Source organism: Amyelois transitella, chromosome 3, assembly GCF_032362555.1.
Source record: "Amyelois transitella isolate CPQ chromosome 3, ilAmyTran1.1, whole genome shotgun sequence".
NCBI classification, from domain to species: domain Eukaryota; kingdom Metazoa; phylum Arthropoda; class Insecta; order Lepidoptera; family Pyralidae; genus Amyelois; species Amyelois transitella.
In genome coordinates this window covers 3,351,327-3,363,594 of record NC_083506.1, presented here as the reverse complement: position 1 = coordinate 3,363,594, position 12,268 = coordinate 3,351,327, and the positions used below count along the sequence as shown (strand labels likewise).

The 12,268-nt window shown below is 33.1% G+C and overlaps 1 protein-coding gene across 1 annotated transcript in view; it reads left to right on the top strand.

The window, feature by feature from the left end:
• The window catches only part of LOC132903432 (mucin-2), a 106,541-nt gene that overhangs the window by 80,359 nt on the left and 13,914 nt on the right, over nucleotides 1-12,268 (top strand). The window lies entirely within an intron of this gene.

Sequence of the window (12,268 nt, the reverse complement as noted above, 5' to 3'; positions counted from 1 at the left end):
CGAACGAGTAAGTCAGTCTTTTACATAAAGCGAATTTCGTCTGACCTCGGCAATCTTGTAGGAGAACCTAATCCATAATTGATCAAGGTGCATATCTAGTTGTCTGGATTTATCAGGTTTTCGCACGAAGTATCTCACCGTGAGAGCGTTTTTAAGTCGCATAACTTAACGTGACCATAAAGTTCATACGTTGACTAGCAAATTGCATTAAATAAAGAACCTAATGCAACTCTTTCTTATGATAGGTTAAAAACACTTCTTCTTTTAGGTGTGATAAAAAAGGTGTGGCCTATAAGTCTTTGTGAGACTGTTGGCTCTGTCTACCGTAAGGGATGAACACGTAATTATATGTATGCATTTATGTACTTACCTAATGCATTTTAAGGTGTGGTAAAACCAAGCCACCCACTTATAACTTGCGCCATACGAATAAATCGGTGGGTCTAACAATCGTTCGGTTGCGATAGTCACGACCACGATTCGGTCGTATGTCGTCGGGAATCGAACCGCAAGTCGCGCCCACTTGTCCAGTTATATTGCGAAACGTACTGTAAGCGGTAGAGTACCTGTTTATTGTAAATACAACAGTTTGAATAGACTATTATTATTGGGATAATAATTGTTGTTTAGCTCTGAGTTACAGAATGATATTAAGCGAGAATAATTGTTATGGAAAATAATTGTGCATAGTGTCAAAGATAATTATAGTATCGGAAAAGTATTAAGATTACGTTCCGTTCCCTTTGAGACACATTGTAAAAATGATTCAAAGCTTCACACAACTTTATTGAAACACATACATATAATCACATCTTAATTGACAATCTTGAAAATACTGAAAAACTACGTTCGGCTTAAGATGAAATTAAGATGCAAATAGTGACAGGTTGCTAGCCCATCGCCTACAAAGAGAATCCCAAGGTTTTTATATATTTAATTAGCCTTTAACATAATTAGACATTTGGATCATAAGGACCATATCAAACACCTAGATTTAATGATAGCCCCACATGAGGCAACAATGCCTGTCTAGTGGAAAGACCACCTTTCTGCAATGTTAATCGATACATCCTGTGGCAATGTAATGTCTTACACCTGATGTACACACATCATAATTGCGCCTCCCATGAAACGAATTGCGACTTTGAAGGCTGAATCCCGCGGTACATTACAACACCTAATAATTTCCCATACAGTTACCAAACGGTCAATGAACAATACAAGTGCAATCACCAAATCACAGTTTAATAGTATTATCGTCGGTGGCAATTGTGACGTCACATGGTGTGATGTTTTACTTTATCTTTCAAGATCTAAGGATAGTGCTGTGTGGTTTCTGGCACATAAATATCGTAAAAAGCGACTAAGATTAGCAAATTCCTCTTATATGCGATAGGCTCGCAATCTGTTACATTTGAATCTCAATTCTTTCATAAAGCCATAAATGTGGTCATTCAGTCTTTACAAGACTGTTGGCTCTATCTACCCCGCAAGGGATATAGACGTTACTATATGTATATAACTTCGCGAATCATGGTATTAAAAGTACTACAGCATAACATACAAGCTCAATAAATAATAATAATATCTAGATAAAGGTCTAATCTTATATACCTGTGCCCTAACCTAAACCTGATTTCGTCTGTGGTTATTATATTTTCAAGTTATTCTCGCTGTGACAAATGTGTAGGGACCTTTATTAAAGATTTTAATTGACAATGATTGACAAACATAAATTTATTTTATTGACCGACTTACCTTGTAATTGTAGGTCCATTTTATACTCGTACTGGTGGTCATTTAAAACCGATTAAACTTGATAAATATGGTATAGATATAAAAGTTTAAAGGATTATGGCTAAAGACGTACTCACAGAGGAGACACCAGGGATCTCATATCTAGAGGAGTGAGGCTGTGAGCGGGGCTCTCATTAGAAAGAACAAGAAAGTGAAAGTTTGTATTATTTGTAAGAGACATTAGTTGCTAGCTTGTTTTTTAAAATAACATAAAAAACAGAAAAATATATGATATGCTTACATACTTGAGATTTTTCTTTTAGGAAATGGGCTAGCAACCTGTCACAATTTGAATCTCAATTCTATCATTCAGCGAAACAGCTAAACGTATGTATGCAGAGAAATATTGTCAACCTTTTTAATTTAAAAGCAAAGAAATGATTGATTGAATTCATTAATTACGAGCAATGACTGACCTTCACATTTCATGTGAAATCACTTACAGGACACACTCGTCTTGTCATTAAGTTTATTACACCTATGTTACAGCACGGAAATTGTAAAGTATAAAGGTCACATGCAAACATTAAGAGTACATATATGAAAAGCCCACTACTTACATAGCATATTTTTTTAATAATTGTCTTTACAAGCGTGCTAATTGGCTTTATAATTTTTCCTTGTTACTTTTGTAGCTTTTTATTTGAAATTTGAGTACGTTCGACATCACTCGGCCTGATGGTAAAAAATGAAGACTATGATTCACGTAAGCATAAATAATATATATTCACTAAAAAACTTACTCCACTTACGATACTACCTTGAAATTTTTTAAGTTGAAGGTATGGGGAAATAAGGCAGGAAGGGAAATTCATAATCAAGCGAACAGAGATTTATTTTTTGTGAATTTATTACAAATTCCTATGTAACCTTCTATAGAAAATCGGTTAAAATATTTATAAATGAAGTTATTTTGTGGGCTTTACATTTATTATTATTAAAATAAATCAGTGGGTTCTATACCTTGTCCTAAATTACCAACATACTGATAGTAGTCCAACTAATTAAGGATCTATGGTCAAGGGCGAACCCCGAGCTACTGTTCGAAGAGGTGAGAATGTAACAGCGGCTAATGCCTGGACGAAGAAGACGATATTGATAGAAATCCAAGGCATAGTAAATATGACCTTAATTCAGGTAGATATAATAGTCAATGACCTTAACTCTCAAAAAAGATGATACGGAAGTGTAACTCGAAACAACTGTACGCATTAGAAGTTTGGAAACAATTTTTTTAAATCTTTATTGTTTTTGAACTAACAATAATGCATATTTTAAAAGTCTATGTGTCAGAGAGTCAATACGAGGAAAATATTTTTGACTCTAGTTCAGCGGACTTCAATTTTGGAAGCTCATATTGCAATACAAATTTGAAAGATATGAAAAATAGTTATAAATAAATAAATAAAATAAAATATTCTTTATTGCAGTAATCTTGGTTACAATAATTATGCAAGGTCTTCCCAGTAAGTAATCAAATGATACTTGTGTAGGGAATGGCCTGCTACTTCCATAAAAGTTCTATAAAAAGATTACTAGTATGTGGATGTACGATATCTATACATTATAATAAAAAAAAAAAAACAACAATAAAGTGACGGTACGAATGAATGTGAGACAGTATGTGTAAGTGTGCAAGTCGTGGCAAATAGGTGGTGTGTATAGCGATTTGGTGTGTAAATAATAGCAAACTAACAGTTACTATCTTAATATTTTTTTTTTTAAATGTATAGTAAGATTCATATTTTGCATTTAAAATATTGGTTTTAGACGAAGTGGTAATTCTGGTTTCTATTATTTTTCTTGTATAAGAAGTCTATTCTCAGGTCATGGTCAAACTAAATTTCTGGTTTTTACTATAAAACTTTACTTAACACAGTTATAAAACAATTATTTATATTGGTAGCCGTATTTATAACAGTATGTTGTTTCATATTTGTGTTGTAACACTTTGTAATGACCATGTTATTTCGAATGTTGTCATTTATCGTAACGATTATTATACTTAAATGATTTTTATGGACTTTTGTCTTATGGCTTTTGCCACGTTGACGATTTATTGATTAAACCTGACAAATTATGTGGCGATTAATGAACTTTATTTCTCAAAGAAATTTACATTTCACTTGCAGTGAAAACATTTAGAATAAATACGTACATTTGTGGGTGTGAGCATTCAAATTAATGATGAATATGTGATTGTAAGTAGGTATTAAGAAGCACATGGGTTACTGATCTCGTGGGTCTAAAAATAGTTATATTTTTACCTATTATTTAAGATAGGTCCTTAAACTTTATTGATTTAAATTTAAACCGACGCTTATGGTCCTTCTGCTGATGCTGATATTTATCGTTACTTAAAAGGCAACAATTTTGCCAATAAATGACTTAAATGGGTACAATTAGATAATGTAGATGTTTCTTAAGTGTATTCTATAAAATGTCAAGGCTTACCACCCATAAGTGCTCTATATTAAATTGTGATCGTAGAGGCGTTAGTTTAATTGAATGTATTATTTTTTGCGATAGACTTTGTATCCGGTTGGGTTTTGAGATTGTTATTATTCCTAATAATATATTATAATTATGAAATGGTTTTTGTGTGTTTGCTTGTCCGCCTGTCACGTCAATACCACTGAACCATGAAATTTTGCTTTGTACGATGTACGAAGGACATCGGATACTGTTTCAGGTGGTATTATAAGCCGCAGGCGGAAGCCAGTTTAGTTAATAATATTCGTAGACTAGCGACCCGCCCCGGCTTCGCACGGGTGCAAAATTTTGTTATTATACATAAAAACCTTCCTCTTGAATCACTCTACCTAACCGCATCAAAATCCGTTGCGTAATTTTAAAGATTTAAGCATACAGACAAACAGACTAAAATAGCGACTTTGTTTTATACTATGTAGTGATGATAGAGCATTGGTACTCAATTAAGGACGTGGTAACAGGCGGACTCTCTGTTCCTTTCTCTCTAGAAAGGAACAGAGAGTCCGCCTGTTACCACTACTACTCTTAGTAAGGACTATCGGGGAGTTAAGTTAGAAGAATGGTGATGAATTAAACTACTATATTTACTTATTATTTTAAAAAAAGACACACCTTCTTTAATTACAAATAATCCATAAAACCATTACATTTCTAAATTACTTCAAATAAACTTTTATGATTTGGAAAATATTGCTTAATTAAGAATTGATTAAATATCTCCATTTAAGAGCCCATTCACATATAAATCTTGTTATGGTTGCTTAATCTTTCGTAGTTATCTTTCTCATAGAGAATTATAAAAACTTATCCCAACTAATATTATAAACGTGATAGTAAGTTTTTTTGTTTGTCTGTTTGTAACCTTTTCACAGGTAAACCACTGGACCGAACTGAATAAACTTTTCTACGCAAATAGTGGTGTAGGTAGATTATTTATATATTATATGTATATCAGAGAGTTATCCCTCATAGGGTACATCAGTGTTAAGAAAACTAAATGGTCACGTACCTGGATGGCTAAATCATGAAATTGAGATTCAGGTAGAGCAAATTACTCAGTTTCAAAATTATAATAAACAAAATTAATAGTTATGGGAAAGGCAATGGCTGATGGCTAAGGAAACCAACCTTTATTAAATTAGAAGTAATTAGATGTTTTGACCTGACATTTCACTAAACTCATAAACAAATTTTTTATATTCTATTTTTATACAGAACATTCTGAATGGATTGCTACAATTTATTTAGAGGAAAAAAATTAAGTAACAGTTTTCAAATGAAAAAAGTATAATACATAATTATGTATATTTTTTTAAGTAAATGTCAGAACTTGATATTACTCTGTGTGAGATCAACCATAATGACTGCAGAGAACTCAATTGATTCTTTCTTAACGAGTGTTAAACACAGCAATTGTAAGTAATACGAAGTAACCCATACACGATTATGCCCCGGGGCAATCTTACTTCACATCTTAATGTTAGATGTTGCAACTGTTTACCACTAGAAAACTTCATTGTATTCGGTTTGTTTTGTTGAAGACTATATTGAATCTATCTATCTATATCCCTTGCGGGGTAGACAGAGCCAACAGTCCTGAAAAGACCGAATGGCCACGTTCAGCTATTTGGCTTAATGATAGAATTGAGATTCAAATTGTGACAGGTTGCTAGCCCATCGCCTAAAAGAATAATCCCAAGTTTGTAAGCCTATCATTTTATGTTTCTCAACAGCTCATTAAATGAGGGCAGACATAGACTATATCTGTCCACCAACACCCACATAGTGTTAGTGTTAGTATTCAGATTAAGTATGATCGAATAAGCATCACCAAATAAGTAGTTAAAATGTAGACAAAAAATTAGCCTGTTTATACAACCTTTACAAAAATAAAGAAAGGATGATGTCTTCCTAGACTTAATTACTTGAGCCAACTGCAGTGTATATCTAACCTATACATCCAATCAATTATGTAAATCAAAATATACTGACTAATAGATTTAAAAAAAAAGATCTACAAACAAACCACCTACACCTTTGCAACAGGAATGTCGATGTAATTAACAGCTACTGGGCTAGATTATTCGGTTAAGTGTTAATCGAAATACTGTCTTACAAAGATTTATTGTTATTTATGTATCAGAATTTTTAAAAGTCAATCGTCGTATTTTTTCATTGTAGTGATCTCTCGTAATAAAAAAATGTTAAGTTTTTTGTTATTTATCGGATTGGAACTGAAACCAACTCATAGACTGGAAAAAGGGAGGAAAGACAATTGTCAGTAAGCTGACTCCAAGCTCTGAAGCATAGTGGCTTTGGATGCAAAAGGAAACGAATTAAAAAGAAAAAGCTTAAATCAGAATTAATAACAATTTGAAGATTGTCAAACTAATCAGGCTTGGCGTAGCATTCGCAGCGCCCACACGACTGTTATTGTTATAATGAATTTATTGTGAGTGAGAGGTCCAAGGCCGTTTTTGGTGTATCATTCTACACTTTACGAGGCAACCACGAATGGGCAGTTTGGCGAAGTGATATAGGTTGTAGATACAAATTACTAAAGGCCAATGATCGTAAAGGGCACGCTTGCACGATTCCAAAGTATTGTTTGCATGCAATATTTTTTTACCCGTCTAAAGTTTAACAGTGTTGTAGAAAGATCATTATACTTTGAGTAGGTAAGGTATCAGGTCAACGTAACCGCTTCAAGGTACCGAGCCCAGTGAAGCAGTGATTTATTCGTTTGAAATTATGATCATCTTTGGAACCCTAACCGATGTTCTTAAGATGACATTACATTTTTATTACAACTCCTCCTGGATAAGTCTGGTTTGCCTGTCAAAAGGGTTTTATCCATTCCAAGGTGCTTGTGGAAGGTCGCAATTCAAACATTGGACAGGAGGATTAAGATCTCGTTAAGTACTTTTATTTTTCATCCCGCGAAAACTTGCTCTGATTTGAGCTTAAAAACAGGAATACAATTTTTTTCCCTCCATCCCACTAAAGACGCAATACAGGGGGTTGGCTTTTTTTCGTTTTAGGGTTGACAAAGTTTCGGACAACATCGTTTTAGAGCAAAATACAAAATAATTTCCTTTAATAAGCGCCATATCATCCATGTCTTGGTATTTTATTATTGCAACATTAGCATTACGATTGGAGATATCATAAATCATTCGGTGTCTTTCGAGCTCGCCTACTCGCGATCCTAGAGGTTCATTCCTCTGTCCTGTCCAATTTACCACCCACGTGATGTGTCCTTGCTTGTTCACATTGTTGATAACTATCTCCCCTGCTGTGAAAGTCTTAATGCCCTGTATATATTCCTCATTATCATTACAGAGAAGTCGATGTCGTAAATCCATTTCATTTGATGTATCGCTGTGTTTTGCGACTTGGCAATGTAGAATTATTATTTGTTTGGGAACCGCCTTATATTGGAGATAAGTACTTACTCAAAATTCCGCAGGTGACTTTATAATTGATGAATTTGAAGTGATTTGTATTTTTTTACAAGAGTATATTTTGTGAAGTGTGTTCAATCTAAAATTCGGTCAAATTTTGTTACCTCCTAAATACTTAGTTTAGATATTAATTATGCAACGTATAAAACGATATCGTGGTGTTATCAATTCAAAATAGCTTTTATTTATTCGAAAAGCAATTGTATGTTTCGTTTGGAATTTTAGATTGTTATTATCTGCAGTTCCAAGTCCAATTAAGGATTCGATAAATATTTTTATTTTCAGATCCTACACAGTATTCTGAGAATTAGTAATTCTAGTGGGAGTAAATGCACTCAACATCGATGTTGAATGCAAATAGGTATTCCAATAGTCCATTGCAACTTTATGCAGTATTTAGACGCCCACTCAGATCCTGCAATTTTAAAACTTAATTTTCATTACGGAAATAACAGTGGAGGAATCTTAGGTCAATGATCGAAAAATAAAATTCTTAAAGCTAATGTCAATGAATCACGTAATATGACTGGTTTGTTCAAGATGTCGATCAACCTATGTTAGAAGGCTGTTTAATGTAGATTTCCACTCAGATCTTGCAGTTTATACTTATATCCATAACCAGGTGTATAAAGCCATCATTTCAAGCTTTAGTTACCATTTGCCGTGTAAAAAACTTGTTTAATTGAGACATAAACTAGAAAGATCACTGCTTTTTATACTCAGATATCCATAATTTTCACGACCCTGTACCTTTGGCGTCATTTAATTTATTTGGTGTAATGTCTTTATTTGTAAAATACTTACTTGTATGCGAGTTACACAAACCATATATGGTGTTGTTAATGTTGTGCTACTAATTAAGTGAAGAAAACTAATAGTTATTGAGATAAGAAGCGATGTGTATTCGTTCAAATATTTCTTCATGTGGGGTGAGTTGTACGTAGTATCTAAGAATACTCGTAGATATCCTTAGTGTGGACTAGATGAATATCTAGAGGTAATTTACCTGTCTTTGAATAAAATTCCTTACTTTATTCAATTTTTTAACTAAAAATTTAACTTTTCTTCAATTTTTCATGAGCGTAACAGACTTAGAACAGTACAGAGAGAATTTGGAAAAATTTTAGGATTACTTGTATTTCGACAACATAGTTTAATGTTAATCTATCCTAGTATGTGGCATTTTAGAGTAAGGCGCGCTTATCCTTTAGTTCAGGAAATTGTGACTTCATGTCTTTGTTATTGTACATTAATGAACATTTTTATTGAATTCCCAGCTATTGGTTGTAATATTCTATTCTAATTGGATATGTATATTAAAAAAGATTTGCCAAAACGTCCTACTACTTACTTGACAATACAATAAGCTTTGGAAATCGTGAATATATATCATGATTACATTATTCGAAAATTTCCGTATTGACCAACCCGAATTTAAAGCGATATGAAATACGATTCTCAGTAATAGCCCAGTGAACATGTTAGATTAGCAATTCAATTTTGGCAATGTTAACCATTGTTCGTACTAAAACTATGCTAAGAATAAGTCGTGAACACATTTCAACACGTCATGTTGCGATATGAATAAATGGCCTGAGCATTTCCCACACAAACTATTATTATGGATCTTGGGTTCTCTAGTCCAGTGTTACAGAATTACGAGCTATTAGCCAGATGGTTTCTATTTGCTCGTTGTTTGAGTTTCTTTATACTTTATACTTGGTGTTGAACTTAAAGCTAAAATAACCTGTTTTTGACATTAGTTTATTTATTTATGTTCACAAAATTATAAACAGGAGCATTTAATACAGCAATTGTAGCACAAAGGTGCTACTTATTTCAATAGAATACTTATCTCTTGAATATTGGAGAAGAAGGTATGGCGTGTGCATAAATATCGTTTTACATTTAGTCTTCAGATTTATGATTTTATTATATTTTGTAGAAAGTATAATACGCATTAAGTATACAACAAAAATACCGATTGAGATTTTCGAACTATATTATGTAAAAAAAAAACGAACAAATGCAAGCATTTTTTTTTTATCCGACCTGGCCTGACCACGACTTGTCCGAGTGATACTCGTAAAACACAAGCTATAAATTCAGAAAGCTTTAGGTCAATCATGCTCACATTTGAAATTGGAAAAAAAATACCAAAGAGAATCGAGCCTACTTGCAACATCGTCTAGGAATCGGCCAATCGATTAATTAGACTGCGGTGCAGTCGGCTGTGGTAAGTAGGTCGATTTCGTTTGATAATTCTACGTTTACCGGTAACTTTGGACCAGCTGACGTTGAAGGTTGACTGTTTAAGGATATTTGGCGGAATTTCAATTAAGATTGTCAGGATATTAACATTTTGAAATTAAACGAGAGAGAACTAACCTGCCTTGAATGTATGTTTGCAAGAAAATTATTGATAGAAAATATGTATGTGAATTCATGGTAAAATAAAGTATGTTAAGTATTTGATAGTAAACATTGCTGTTATAAAATAACTTGGTAATTAAGGTAATTTTTATTTGTTAATATAACAGGCTACCTGTCTTAACTTGATCAAGTATAACCCTATCGATCTCGTATGACTTATTTATCCCTTAGTTAGCTAACAACATCTGCCTATCGTTTCTCCTGGTTTGCATACCGTGGGTTTCGACTATAATGAAGATCCAAGAGTATATGTAATATTATATTTAGGCGTCTGATATCCATGTTCCTATTCTTCACTGGACAACCTATCTCAGCTTGCAGCACGTTAACACATTCACTCAATCTCTCAATATATCAAGATAGTTAAGAATTGATAAACGTTTCTCAAAAGTTAATATTTAATGATTGCGCAGCTCCTGTCAATAACTTAAGCCGAAATATTAAATCTCCTTTGAATCACAAATTACACTTAGCGGCCGGCTGGTATATAATTTTGTACAAATATGTTAGTTTTAAGCCTAAGGCTCTGCAACGCGTGCGCAATTTCTGTCCCAAAACTCAGCAGCGGCGATATATCGACGCCACCCATTTTGAGATGAAAATTAATCTTAAATCAAAATTGCAAAAGGTTTCATTTCCATCGGCACATATTGACAATCGTTACAAATTGCTTTTGGCACGGATTATGTATTTGTGGGAAATTTAGCGGCTTTTGTTTAGTTATTACTATTACTATTGTTCAATAGTTTCGTGTAAATGCCTTTGTTACTTCACAAGGTCGGGTTGCAACACCACTTTGATCATTGATATATGAAGTAAGTAAGTAATGTACGGATAATGCATGTTTACATCCATTTGTATCTTAACAATTTTTACTGAAAATCTCCATATAGTTAGGTGCTGCATTACGTATTTAAGGAAAACATAATATATTCGTTAAAATTAGAAGTTCGTTTTGAGACGTTATTTGTTTTTCACAATTCTTATCTTATTGACGAGTAATAATATTTAACACTTAATCTTTACCCTGCCGAAATTTAGGATCATTTAGGTCCAAAAAATTAACTAGAAGATAACGCTTAATTCTCTGCTATGGTACACAATACGCAAGTTAATGTAAATGATGCAAATGAAAAGAAGATCACTCATGAGAAAACCTTAAAAAACGTGTTTAAAAGACGACCAATGGCCCGGATCCCACACTTGTCGTGAGCGCAATATTAACGTGACAAAATTGTTGGCAAAATTTAGATGTTTATCTCTAGAGAAGGCTCCATTCTCAGTGCTCGTTTCATGTCGTTTGGTGAATTTTTATGGGGAATTATGAAAAGTATATTCTGCTTTTTGGTAGTTATTTATTATTCAAAGTGTATTTTAAAAACTGTAAATTTGTTTATCTTTTAACTAAATTTATTGATTACTTTAATAACCTCTGTTGAGATTGTTAATGTGAATATTAAACATAAATATTCTTATAGGCGATGGTCACTTTGTGAATCTCAATTCTATCATTAAGCCTAACAGCTGAGCGTGGCTTATCAGTCTTTCAAGACCGCTGGCTCTGTCTATCCCACAAGGATAAGGATAGATCTGATAATATAAATGAATGAATTAATTAAACATAATTGTATTTTCTAAAGTAAAATATTTTGTGAAGATCTCTACAAATAGCTTTTACATAGGAAATCTTTAGCTATTGTCAACAAATGTTCAAATCTGTACCTAACGCTGTATCTACTTACAACAAATTGCAATCTTAACTACAATAGAGCTAGATAGAGTATGATTTATTATCATAATCGTCATAGTTCGCTGTCAGCAAGGCCGGGAAGTGTTGCAATTTAGACAGTCTGCATACCGGAGTGGACCATTTATTGGCCGCGTTTCACATATTATTTCTATTATCTCTTGCACGATTACTCAATGCCGTACCACAATATTCGACTTTCATGAAATGTGGCAATTTTTATTGAAATGTATATTGAAAACCGCAGTCAATTTGTTAGAGAACTTACAGTTTTAAATGAAAATATCTCGCATTTTGCCTAAATGAACATAATTGGAACTTTTAAAAAATGATA